Source organism: Homalodisca vitripennis, chromosome 5, assembly GCF_021130785.1.
Source record: "Homalodisca vitripennis isolate AUS2020 chromosome 5, UT_GWSS_2.1, whole genome shotgun sequence".
Lineage (NCBI taxonomy): Eukaryota > Metazoa > Arthropoda > Insecta > Hemiptera > Cicadellidae > Homalodisca > Homalodisca vitripennis.
This window is the reverse complement of record NC_060211.1, coordinates 70,954,516-70,967,704: the sequence shown is the minus strand read 5'-3', so window position 1 is coordinate 70,967,704 and position 13,189 is coordinate 70,954,516.

Below are 13,189 nucleotides of genomic sequence, written 5' to 3'. Positions count from 1 at the left end.
TATAACGTCAATTTATGATTGTACCCATAATTTCTCCATAGAAAACAACCAATATATCAGGAATTGATTAATGCAATTTGCTGAATTCTTTAAATATACTGATAAACTTAGAAATGTCTCTAAGAAAAAAATAAAATTCTGATACGTCAAATCGGCTGTGTTTTTAAGAAATGTTCTGATGTAACACGCAACATAACCTGTGAAACGGCTTTTTAAATTTTCCTAATAATAAGACCGAAAAGTGTGTGTTCCAAGAAAACAGTGTTAATAGATGTTGAAATCTTGATATCGGCCAGTATGTGGAACACTTTGGGAAGCAACACATTGTTTTGTCAGTCTAGTTTTTCCTTGTTCCACTACTCCCCCCATTACAAAAAAGCAGCGAAATTACAGTAAACGTTGAATTCTCGTTACTTACCTGTTGCATCATAAATACTCACCCACATAAAAATAAAATGGAAACACTTGCATGAGAGTTTTAATAGCAAATAATAAAAAACGTCGCGGACAGTGATTGGGATGCGGAAATACGTTCCTGACGTAAGCCTTTATTAACGCAACACATACTAAATAATTAGTTAAAACTCAAAGTTATAATAACTAAATAGTTTTTGGGAAGGATGCATACTTTAAGCTCGAGAATCTATTATGTCTAATATCAGATCGTTATTTAAGTTATATCACAAGCAAATTTGCCAAAAACTTATTCGCATGTTTTCTAAAAAGATCCATTACAAAATATAATGCTTAAACTCCGCCTCCGAAAATAAACATTTCATTCATTTTTATCGCTATAGTTAACGTGGTATTCGTATTTTATATAATTACGTATTAATATTGTTAGTATGCGTTATTCTAAACAAACAGGTTACCCTAACTTATAAACTTTCTCTCGTCATAGTCGTAATTCTTACGCTTACGTTACCGCTGTCATGATTCTTCCAAGTTTTAATAAATTCACACAGCGTTAAAATATTGCTATAAACCCTTAGATACTTCGTTCTCGCTGTGAGTAAGTTATCTTTAGTTAAGATATATACAATCATTGCTTAAAGATAACTTTTCTCTCAACTGAGATGGCTCGTGACGCCCTTATAGGAAGTACCCAAAGCCGTCCCGGTTCCTGATATGAGGAGATGGGATGGTCTATCTATGTTTCGGTTTTATATATCGACTGAGATAACCCTCCATTGGAAGAAAGAAATTTATCTCAAAATAGCGGAAAGGAAATGAAACACAAAACATTTATTTTTTATATATTTTATCAGTATTATCTCTTTTTTAATTTTCTTAATCGTGTATGATTTGAATTTTTATGGGTTTCTACTCTTCTTTCCCATTAGTTTTAGAGGCACCTTCAGGCCGTTCCTATCTCCTTCTTTTTTTCGAATCATTTTATGTGTGGTACTAGTTATGTTCCACGGCCACTAAAATTAAAGCTTATTTGCCCAAACTTAACGTCTGTTTTTGTTTCATTTCTCACTGTGCCGACACTAACGTGATTCCACTTGTGTGTCTATAGGAAGGCTAGACGATGAAACTGCCAGAGCCCGAGTACAACCCTGAGAGTATTGACGTCACGAACGAAGTCCTCCAAGCCATGCCCCGCCGCAACCCCGCTCTCTGGAACTACCTGGGGGATCGTCCCGCCAACCTGCTACTCGCCCGCCGCACTCTTTGACCAGGAGCCTCTCCCCCTCGAACTCACATATGACTACGAATAACGTCGATGCCTTCACATCAATCTCTGTTAGCCGTGTTTTCTTCTACTGTAAATAGAACTTGGACGTGTGGGTCTCTCCTGAATTCTCTCGTCTATATCTTCTCGTCCTGCTTCTGTGATCTTTCGATGTCAACCGAGTCTGAGAGAGGATAAGCACTGACAGCTTAGGGCTAATATTTCACTCAAGTTGTCATACATGAAGGTCATCCTATTCATTTCTGTAAAGGTTTAAATAATATCAGCTAACCTGCTAAAGTCTTTTTTTTAATGTAGGACCAATTATTACAATTTTACTTTTTTAAATTGATATAAAATAATATTCACAAAATTATTACTCTAAAGCATATACTGTACTATGTGATTCCTAAAATAAACTAATTAGAAATTATTGGAACGTAAATTTGTTTCAAAGGCAACAAACATTTACAAGCCTAATAGAAGTTTCACTAAAACATATGAGCATTAAACTTAATTATCTACAAAATTAGAACACTGCATAACATTGAGAATTTGAAACCAAATGTAAACCAAAGTTTCCTTGTTTTACTTAAGTTATTGAAATAAATTTACTGTCAATTTTTTAAACTACTCGTAATAGTCATCATCTAAAATTCAAATATTATTTGAGGGGTATTATAAAGTGATAACGTTTTCAAGTTATTGTATATTTTTACTTTCCGTCTGAATAAGCGTCATTGTTCTAAGATATACATAAATTTGCAGCATCTCATTCCAACTTTTTCCAGCTAAATGTGATTATCAACCAAGACCGTTATCCGAGAGAGAAAATAATTAATTGTGTACCGCCTTCTTGCCATTCAATCCTGAAACTGTTTATACCTATTTAATTAAGTGGCAGTTATGTTATCTATGTATAGTATATTGTAATGAATACATGCATTCAATCAAATTGTACAGTTTTATTTGTGGAGTACAGTATTTTGTCGACAATGTGTGGTTTACTTTATTGCACCAGAGGACCACACATCACTCCAAATAAGAATCCGCCGAAAGTTATGTTGTACACTTTGGTTCATTTAAAAAAATTACACACATATGCTTGATGTTCTCCATAAAAAAAATGTGTGTTTGCATGTTAATCAATCTAATTAAACTACCAGGAATCCTAACATTCACAATGGTGTTAAAAAACTGTGATATACAAACAATTAACGTGGGATTATTCAAGGAAAACTAACAATAATACAAAAAATTCATTAAAAAAGGAATTTAACACTGTATTCCAATATTATTGTTTATCAAAATCCTTTTGGTTCATTATTATTCAAATATAAAAGGAATGAACAAATAAATATATAGTAAATTAATATTAAAATAAAGTTAATTAATTAATAAACTTAAATAATTAACTTAATTAGTTAATTATTAAGTAAAATTTAGGTTTGGTTTTTAGCTTCATATAAAACTGTTTGGCAGCATTTTATTTCATTTTTATAGTCTTCTTCATTTCAGTTACTAAGGTAGGTTAAATAAAAATTTTATGCAGCTAAACATACTCGTATGTATTAAGCCTGAATCCTTTCCTAAATGCAAACTACATCTTGAATACAGATTTCAAGCCAAAATATACATAGAGGATTCATTTGCAGATTAAATGGCAGCATCCTTGATAAGCCACAGAAATATAATTGCGTGTTGTTTACATTGCCTCCTTGATTTATTTTTACATTATTATTTTGTCTTTATTTAAAGTATATATTAGGGTAATTACTATACGAAACAGTACAAATATTATGAAACTGAAATTGTAGTAGTATTCTTAAAGAAAAGATTTGCAACTCATATCGATTTTTAAAGTCTTATCTGAAGTCATGTCTGACTTTCTTTTAAAACGTTGGATTTCCTGTACGATTAAGCAACTCAAGTGCAGCTAATGGGCTTCGTCAAAGATTGTTATCTCTGCTCTTGAAACCAGAAAAGAAAGAAAGTGACTCTGGTTTGTGTCGCTTCCGGCTCTTGGTGTTTATAGGTTTTCTGTCAAAAACAATAATTCTATTTACAGTTACGTTATATTATGTTGGTAAAACTGACAGGTTGGATATTTTCCATTAGAAATTTACGAAATAATGTTCAAAGTACTGCTGTTGGTGGAGAAATTCATCGATGACTATAAATGTAAAAGGCAACAATTAAAGATTAATCAGTAAACAAATATTTTACCTTAATTTCTAAACTAAATGATTAATTTTTATTTCTTTTATTTCTTTTAAGGACTCGCCATGTTCGTCTTAAGATCGTACCGTTTTTCTGTGTAACTGTACGTCTGTGCGATAGCCCTTTACAGGAGGTCATGAAGACATAAATTGTCAAATGGGGTTCCCTTCGTTCAAGGAGGAGCTCTATTGATTTCGGAGTCAAAAAAAAAACTGAGTACAAATAATATTTTTCAGTACGTTTCTAACTGATGTACTCAAGTTACTTTGCTGGATTGTTTGGAAAGGCTTTTGTTACGTTCTGGCGGGCTCTTCCATACTCCGAGATATCGGTTTATTTTCTTATAAAACTAACGTATTCTTACCCTTAATTTTCTTTCTTTCTTTAGTTTTTTAATATGTTCTTACCTTATTTTTAGAGCAATTTTTATTACACGTATCTCATACGACTCAATATTCGGATTTCTGGGAAATAGAGGTTGACGCGAAGGCACGACAAAGATGGTACCTGTAGAGAAAATGGGGTTTAGTTTATATTTCGCAGTAACTCCCTTTGAACAGAACTTGCGCAAATTATTTCAGCTTAACAAAAGAACTGTAACTTGACAAAATCTGATGCGAAGTCCTAATACATAATGTTTATAAATTTGATAACTTTATTTTACCTTTTATGAATCTAGCTTGTAGAGCAAAAATGACTCTACACGTGAAGATAATGTTTTTACGGCCCCATAAAAGTATTAGTCAAGTGGTAGGTTCTGCTCAGCGATCACATAAGACCAATAGATGGAGCACTCCTAATTCCTACAACATTACTGGTGTTGAAGCCAGCGGCGGCCATCTTGAGAACATCTAGAAACGCCGTCCAGAGAAGCTTAAAAATTGCAGTGCGCGCGCATAAATAAATCGCCACCTAGCCCACCTAGGATTAAGGCCAAAAATGTTCAAATTTGGTGTACGTATATCTCATAAAACACCGATTCCAATGGCGCAACTCAAATTACCAGTTTTGATCTCTATATAATTTTAATGAGCAAAAAACTTTAAAAGTTTTATACACATTTGAAATCGTAACATGAAAAAGTCGGTCTGTGAGGAATTTTTTTTTTGTTTTTAGGATCAAGCAAGTTTTGTAAGCGGAAAGTTTGAGATAAAAGAGTTGAATTATTTTTTTCATTCGAAACTTTTTTTCTAAGACCAGTCGTTTTCCTGATATTATCGGCAGAATATAGGCGAAAACCCTGACCACATCGCCCGACCTAAAACAGATCGCCTACACTCCAGGCCGCTCTCGTCTCTTAAATTTAAACTCAACATATCGTTAATTTAAAATTCATTTAAATGTAATTAATTATTTATTTAATATGTTAAACATTTTTAAAACCCCATTTATTAAAGGCATTCACTTATAATTTTATTTAAATAGAAAACTGTCATTTTAGTGCAATTAAATATAACTAAACTTGAGGCAATATAAGGTACAATAAAAGTAAACCACTAGACATAGACTTATTATGTTTATAAATAATGTATTTTAATATAATGGAAATTTACAATATGAAAATTAGAAACATAAATATCCAAGCTTACAATAAAAACGTACCTTCTACTGTCCTAAAAAATGTTTTTAATAATATGACTGGCGTATTCTGCTTTTGTGTAATGAGGCACTGACATTTTTGCAGTGGTGATGTAGTCGCACTTTGAAGTATTGTTTCAAATAGCTTTATTTTAATACTAATATAAGGTGATTTACCCCAGGATCTTGTTCAAAACAATGCCTCCTGGGAACAGATTTACACCGATACACTTTTCGTAACACTGAATGTACCATTCTGTCCATATAGTTTTTTCACAGTTGTCACGTCGCCTTTATATTAATACGCAACTTTACTTCTGTTTCACATAACAAACAAAATTTCACAACACCTTCACTCCTAGGTTTGTAAAAGTCCTCCTCGGTTTTTTACAACTTATCAAACTGTTGCGGTTATTGCGTTTCTTCATTTAGTCCGGTAAAATAAGGATGCAATAAATAAGGATTCTCAATACAATTATCATTGTTATTATTATTATTCAATTTTTATTATTATTTAATATACTATATTTATAGATATTAATTATAAATTATATATTCTCTCTAAATAATACTTATTTTATTTTTTACCAAACATACAATATTAAACCGAAAATACTTTTAGTCCATATTACTATATTACTATGAATATTATATCTCGAAATATAGATCTCTTGTTCGACGTTTTGCTGTTTATGCGAAGCTGTAGCAGATGCTTCCATTGTTATATATGACGGTTTTTTTTTTTACTTTCTACACACCGTAACGAATGAGTTTGGAATTTCATGTATAAGTACAGTAGTGGTGGTGAGATAGTTTTACTTGATGATGGGAATGGTAGGGTAGTTCTCTGTGTTAGTATTTCTATACCGATAAATAAAAAATTTATTTTATCCGTTAGTTGAAAAACGACATCTTAGTATTAACAGACGTACGGTTTTGAGAGTGTATCTTTTAATTGAAATGGCTGATTGTTGTTTTATTTGTAATACATTAATATCAGAAAGTGCTTCTGTGAGTGTTGTGCGTGGCTTACAAACATTAAAAAACTGCAAGTATTGACATAAATAACCGGTCATATAAATTATTTAAATACTTTGGCTTCTGTGAAGGTACATATTGATTGTCGAAAAGTGTATATAAGTACAAATTCAATTGCTGCATTGAAGCGACGTGCAGAATACGATGAAAACTCCAAACTGCAAAAAAGTCTCCACCTCGTAAAAAACGAGAAAAGGTATTTGATTTTAAAACATCTTGCTATTGTTTTGTGGTCAAGTAGCGCTGATGAAGTCGCAGAAAAAAAGAACAAGTATAAACAAAATATCTATAAATATGGTATATTAAATAATAATTAAAAATTGAATATAGTAACAATAACAATATATAATAGTATGTAATAATAATAATATTAAGTGAATAAATTAACAAATATAACTCATTTATTTATTGTATTCTACTGGCTGACCTCGCATTATCGTATATACAGGTAAACGGTTCCCTCCTACTCTTTGCGCTGTATCTCAAAAAGGGTTGAACGTACATAAAATTACTTCAGTCAAAGTTGAAGAGAATGTTCCGTTCTACAATATCTCTAACCACATTTAAAGTCATTTAGCGTAAGGGAAACGAGATATCTGCAAAAAAACCGATTTCCGTGAAGTTTTGACCTTAAATATCTTAAGTCGCGTACACGTGATTATATGAGACTTTTTGAGGTAAGTTTTATACCATCAAAATAAAGTCGTAAGCAAATTTTTAGCTTATTATCTTTTTATTCCGAGGTTTGCATCCTTATTTTTGCCTTATTTTACTGAGTTAAATTAGCCTGTAACAGCTGTAGGCACCCGCTACAGGCATATTTATTTCTAAACGTTCTTACTATAAAACCAGAAAGGTACTCCACAATATGCGTCGTTACATTTGAAGTGTTTCCTACAATATCATAGAAATAATCGAGATCTTCATCTTCCTTCTCATGTTTCTAAAACCTGCCAGACAGCAGCGAACGCAGTCTGAGCGTGCTCCGCACTAGGGTTGAATCATCCCAAGGTCGCCGCCATTGTTGTATCATCGCGCGCCAGAGTCGGCTTCAACGGGCAACCCCACTGCTCCATCTATTGGTCCTTATGTGATCGCTAGTTCTGCTTGACAATCGCAGTTACTCTTATATGACCAATCTTAGGCAGCCCTTCAGGTATATCAGGTAAGTTCGTCAAGAGAACAAACGTTGCTTGGAAGTTCTGAGAGGCATACTTTGAAGATTGCCCACAAATAGTTGGTCTAATTGATCAGTAACTAGGTTATCACATGTTATTGATCAATGATCAGAAACACATGATGAGGAATTTGCTAATTTCAACCATTATTTACTTACTACTGTACTGATAATGTTTTATCACCTAGTATTTCCGCACTAAGGAGAAGGTTAGGGGAACTGAGCTCAACCTTCCCACTGTATTTGTTTTTGTAATATCAGGTATTTATTTTCATCTATAAACATTAGTTATGCACATTTTAATTTCCGAGAATAATATAATAGATGCGGAAACCATCACACCTCTCAATTAAACATTTACAGGCAGTGACAATTATTTTAACTCATCTGTGGAAAGTACAATATTATTAGTTCAACCTTCCAAATACGTCTTGCCTTCACTATAAAATTTACGTTAACTAACGTACAGTTTTTTCCATCACCACAGGTGAATCGTCTTGAGGGGACTTCAAAGAGCTATCTACACAGAAGTTGTGTATAAATCTCCAAAAAGTGTTACACGTCTTGACCTCATTGCAAAACGATAACAACCGGATATACTTTATAAATTTTAAAATATTAATGTTTTTATGTCTCCATTTTTATAATAATTAAATATAAATTACGAAAAACATGACTATTATTGGTTATTATACTAGCCAGCGAATTCAATTATCGAATTACTTAATAATATAACGTTTAATCGATAACGAATGATTATCTATTTGTGTATTAGTAAACTCGATTATTTAGAGGAACCCGTATTGAAATTAATTCAGACATTTTTAAAACAGTTCTCTAATAGATACACTGTATTATTAACGTTCGTAGTATAACAACGTATATAAAAAATGTATGTATGTCAAGTACCTTACTCTCTCTATTTCCATTAAAGTTTATGAATTTTAATCACACAAGTAGCTATAAGGCATTCGTCCTTTTACTAATTAGTCTCTCATTAGAACGAAACCCTTCATGATTGGTTATTTAATAAAGCTGTCATTGCAACACAAGGTGCTAGAAATTCGCTTCCCTGATATCGTGTCATAACATGTTCACGATAACGTAGCTATGGTTGAAAAGGGTTGATCCAATATGAATGTTGGGTTCAGCTCCATTTAAACTTCCACCTAGAGCAGTGTCTGAAATCTGACGTTGTATCAGATTTGACTCCTGGAATCTGGAGTTCACGTCTGTCTCAAGTGATCCAATAAAACTCGGCGACAAAGAAAACTCAAAACGAAAAATTGTGCACCTAATAAGACAATGAAAACACCTCTTCAACTAGACTACATTTTATTTTTTTTATTCTATGTATCTCTGGTGTCCAAACTATGCAAATAGTTCACTTTGGGTTTCTTCGTTATCGACTTTTTTGGATCTCTTCAGACGTATGTGGATTCCAAGGTTCAGGAGTCAAGTCTGTGACAGCGTCAGATTTTAGACACTGCAATAAGCGAAACTTGAAATGGAACTGAATTCTTCAAAAGTCACACTGTTTGCAAAACACAAGGACGAGGCTGTCACGTGAAATCCACAACGGCATTGCACCAAGCATAACAAGTCATTCTCTCTGAGACAGTCCAAAGAAACAGGAAAGAGCGGTAAGCCCATGTTTTATGGGTAGTGATGAAGGATGTACTATATGAATCGGTATACCTCCTATACTAGTACCAAGGACATAAGAGAAATGGGAAACGGGGATCTGACAGAGAAGACGTCAACTATCGTGCATGAGGTGTGCATAGGCCTTTTGGTATATTTTCCGGTAACAAATTCAATAGATAAAATTATCACATTAGAGATGGGGTCACCCCACAATGGACCTCGGAAATAATTTGGTGTTTCAAATTATTACAAAGAAATTTTTTCATGCTTTTATGTACACTACATTTAAGTTTTTAATCAAATATATTTCAGGATAATCAACATAAACTATTGTCAGTTTTCTTTATAAAAAAAATATTGATAACAAAATAAATAAATGTAAGTAGATTTCTTAAACTATAAAATTTAAGAATAACAGTACATAAAACTAGTTTTTTTTAATATGCATATTATAATTCAGAGAAAAAAAATCAAATTGATTTTAGAGTATAAATGCAGAAACAGCGTTGTTAGAACTTTTAATTGAAGATTATAATTAATATTTCTAATTAATTTATAGTCACTTTGTTGTTTAATCCTCATTCTATACTTTATCGATATACTAATCCAAATAACTGCTAGAATCATTCTTCTGTGAATCATACCCCATCTACATGTAATAACGCTCCCTGGTAAGTAGTTTAAATCGCGTGGCAAGATCATGCCAATTTGCTAGGCGTTTTTCTCTCTCACCCGGCTTTTCGGCAATCCTTGTTGAAATCGGTGACTCCAACACCATAATGGGACTGCCTTTTGTGACAATTAGTGGCTCACTTATCGGTGTGCGACACACGTTCGTGATTCTTTTTCCACTATGTCAAGAAGTTATAAAATCACCAGGGTGTCTCAAGGAAGTACCTCTACATTTTGAAGCAGTGCCAAATTTGGCACGAAGAAAATTCTCTCATCTAATATCACCTCAATAGACTAGTTAAAGCTTCCGACCTTCCGCATTGCCAAGGATTGTCCTAAGGGATCAGAGACTTCGCCCTCCCCGTGCTTAGCCGTCTCAGTACTTCTACAGTTATTTTCTAGCTAGCCATGGGTACTGGCTGCCTCTAGAATAAACTAACATACTCAAACTCTGTGGGAGGAAAATGCAAAAACTGAAAACTGTATTCTGTATATGTTACATTTCGATTGTGAAGCACTAATTACCAAACCCAATTAAACTGATCTATCCAATTGTCCTTCCATTATATTATTCTTTTGCTAATTAATTTTTATTAATCGCATCTCTAATTTGCCTTCCTCCTTGTGTATCTACATTTTTTTCCACTTGCTTTCAGTAACAAATGCGATAAACGAATGGAAAAGTGGTGTTTTTTAGACATCACCCGAGGCTGTGACAAAGGTTGTGCAGTTTCACAAAGTAAGCTATGCAATTATGCTATCAGAGGAAACGCTTATAATTAGTTTATGAGTTTTTTTACAGAGAGGGTGCAATCTATTGCATTGGAACTGGTTAATATGGGCGAAATTAATATTTAGTGCTCAAGGATCAATACACAAAAACTCTTTATTTTCAATTTATTTGAGTGGCTTATACCAGTATCGAGGAACCTTTCACGGCCAGGTGAAGTTCTCTTGGCAGAAGTTACAGCCCTTTGTTGTATCGGAAATTTCTGAGAGGAAATTAAGGTGAATATATGTTGTGATCTGCAGACCATTCAGTGATATTCCATAGAAAATAATGTATATATTTTTCTATACTGCAAATATACTGCAAGTGCAACATATTTAACGATAACTCAAAGAAAGAAAAGTAAGTTAAAAACAAAATGTATTGTATTTTTTTCTCTTAAAAATTTTCATGGCGTACATTTTATTATAGTTTTAAGAATAATTTATCTTATAAATTATCTATAAATATTAAACAGTGCAGTACCAGACTGCGAAATATAAACAAATTTCATGTTCAACGAGCATTGCATTAAAATCATATTATTATTTGGTATACCAGTGCAAAACAACTGTCGGGTCATATTAAAAACTATGAAAGAAAATTAGTGATAACATGAGGTGTTACTTTTAAGCTTAATCTGCTTTCAATGCTATAAACGTAAAGAAATTTAAAATGGTACATATCGTTGTATTATCACATTTTGATGTTTACAAAGAACAGTTGATTACAAAAACACATTTACTATCTGCTGATTAAGCCAATAAAGAAGTTAATAAGACCAGTGGGGCGTAGCCCAGAGGGATTTTTGAAATAGGAATAGACCTATATGTTCCAGGGCCAATACGAATGTCCATGTAATATTTCAATACATTTCAATACAATCGGTTTAGTAGTTTTTACGTGACTGAGTATCTAAGTAAAACACACACACAAATATAGACTCCATTATATTTTTATAAAATAGTATAGATTATTGTGCCCACATAACGACAAAAAAATTCGAATTACATAATATTTTAAATTCAAATAATGATAAAATCAACAAAGCCAAAAACTTTATCGCCTACTAACCTTTTGTGATGGTTAGTTGTTTTTGTTTTATTCGTTCCGATTTTAATACAATGAAGGATACCAAATATAATGTTTCTCAGAAAGATATAGGTTGTGATGAATTGAATTTTGGAGATAAAATAGTCCGGGGAGAATCGTGCTCGATATAATTCTGTCCAGACGTGATGAGAAGGCCTGCCCTTTGACACAACTTACCCTAAGAGCTGTACCTTTCTACAACGGACGTCTCTATTGCTTTGGCTTGTCCAGGAATTTCCTTTGACCTTAAGTAGTCAGACGACATACGATTACGGCCTACGCTCACATGTGAATGTGATCTGATGTGATCTTATTGCACATAACATTTACGGGTGACTAAAATCAATATTTTTTCACTAAAATAAGGAATTAATTAAAATAACCATATTATCATTTATTAAGTTATTATAAATGAATGTATTTCTTTCAAATTACAAAGCACTAGTTGCCTAAGCTTTAGCGAAGCCTATCATTCTACGAGCAGAAAAAATCTTATTTCTATCTGTCTGACTGTCTGTCCACATGACAACTTGAGAACAAAACTGACATACAGACTAGACAACTTTAAGGAAGATTCGTTTCTAAAGTAGAACATCCAGTTCGAATATGGTGCGTATCACTTCATAATGTTAGGATAGGCGTTAATGAATATTTTTACATTGGTCTTATGGGTAACCATGATGGTAACGAGAAAATCATAGCTTAAAAAAATGTGTACAATTATAATAATTACAAATTACAATTTTAATCAATTAGACTGTGTACAATCATATGATATCTTAACATGTGGTGTTAGTAGATTTATTGGTAAGACGTGCCTTACATTCCAACGACCTAGTTTATTTGTCTGATTTGTTTAGATAAGATAACTTATGATCGGGATGATATCTCGAGAATGAATTAAACTATAAATCTCGTTTTAATACAATCTAAACCAATGGTTAGTGGATAGTCTTCTTACATTCAAAATGTAAATAAGTGAGGTTAAAAGGTCTATTTAACATATGCTTCTGGTGATGCTACGGGACTTACTACTTTGAAGATTACGGAGGCTGATAGGGATTTAATACGCACTGAAGAAAAATTAAAAAAACTTGAATTAAATTTACACGCGATAAAAAATGGAATTACTCTAAATCCCACACTATAGGGTTAGAGGAAGAGCTGCGATTCTCAACAGGACCTTGTCGTCGTGGCTTCAAGACTCGAACTGAATCCTCTAGCGAGCCGGGAGGAACGCATCACCCGATACGTCACTGACCGATCAGCTGATTGCCGGTCCAACTGAACAAACAAAGTCCCCGCACCGCGTCTAGTT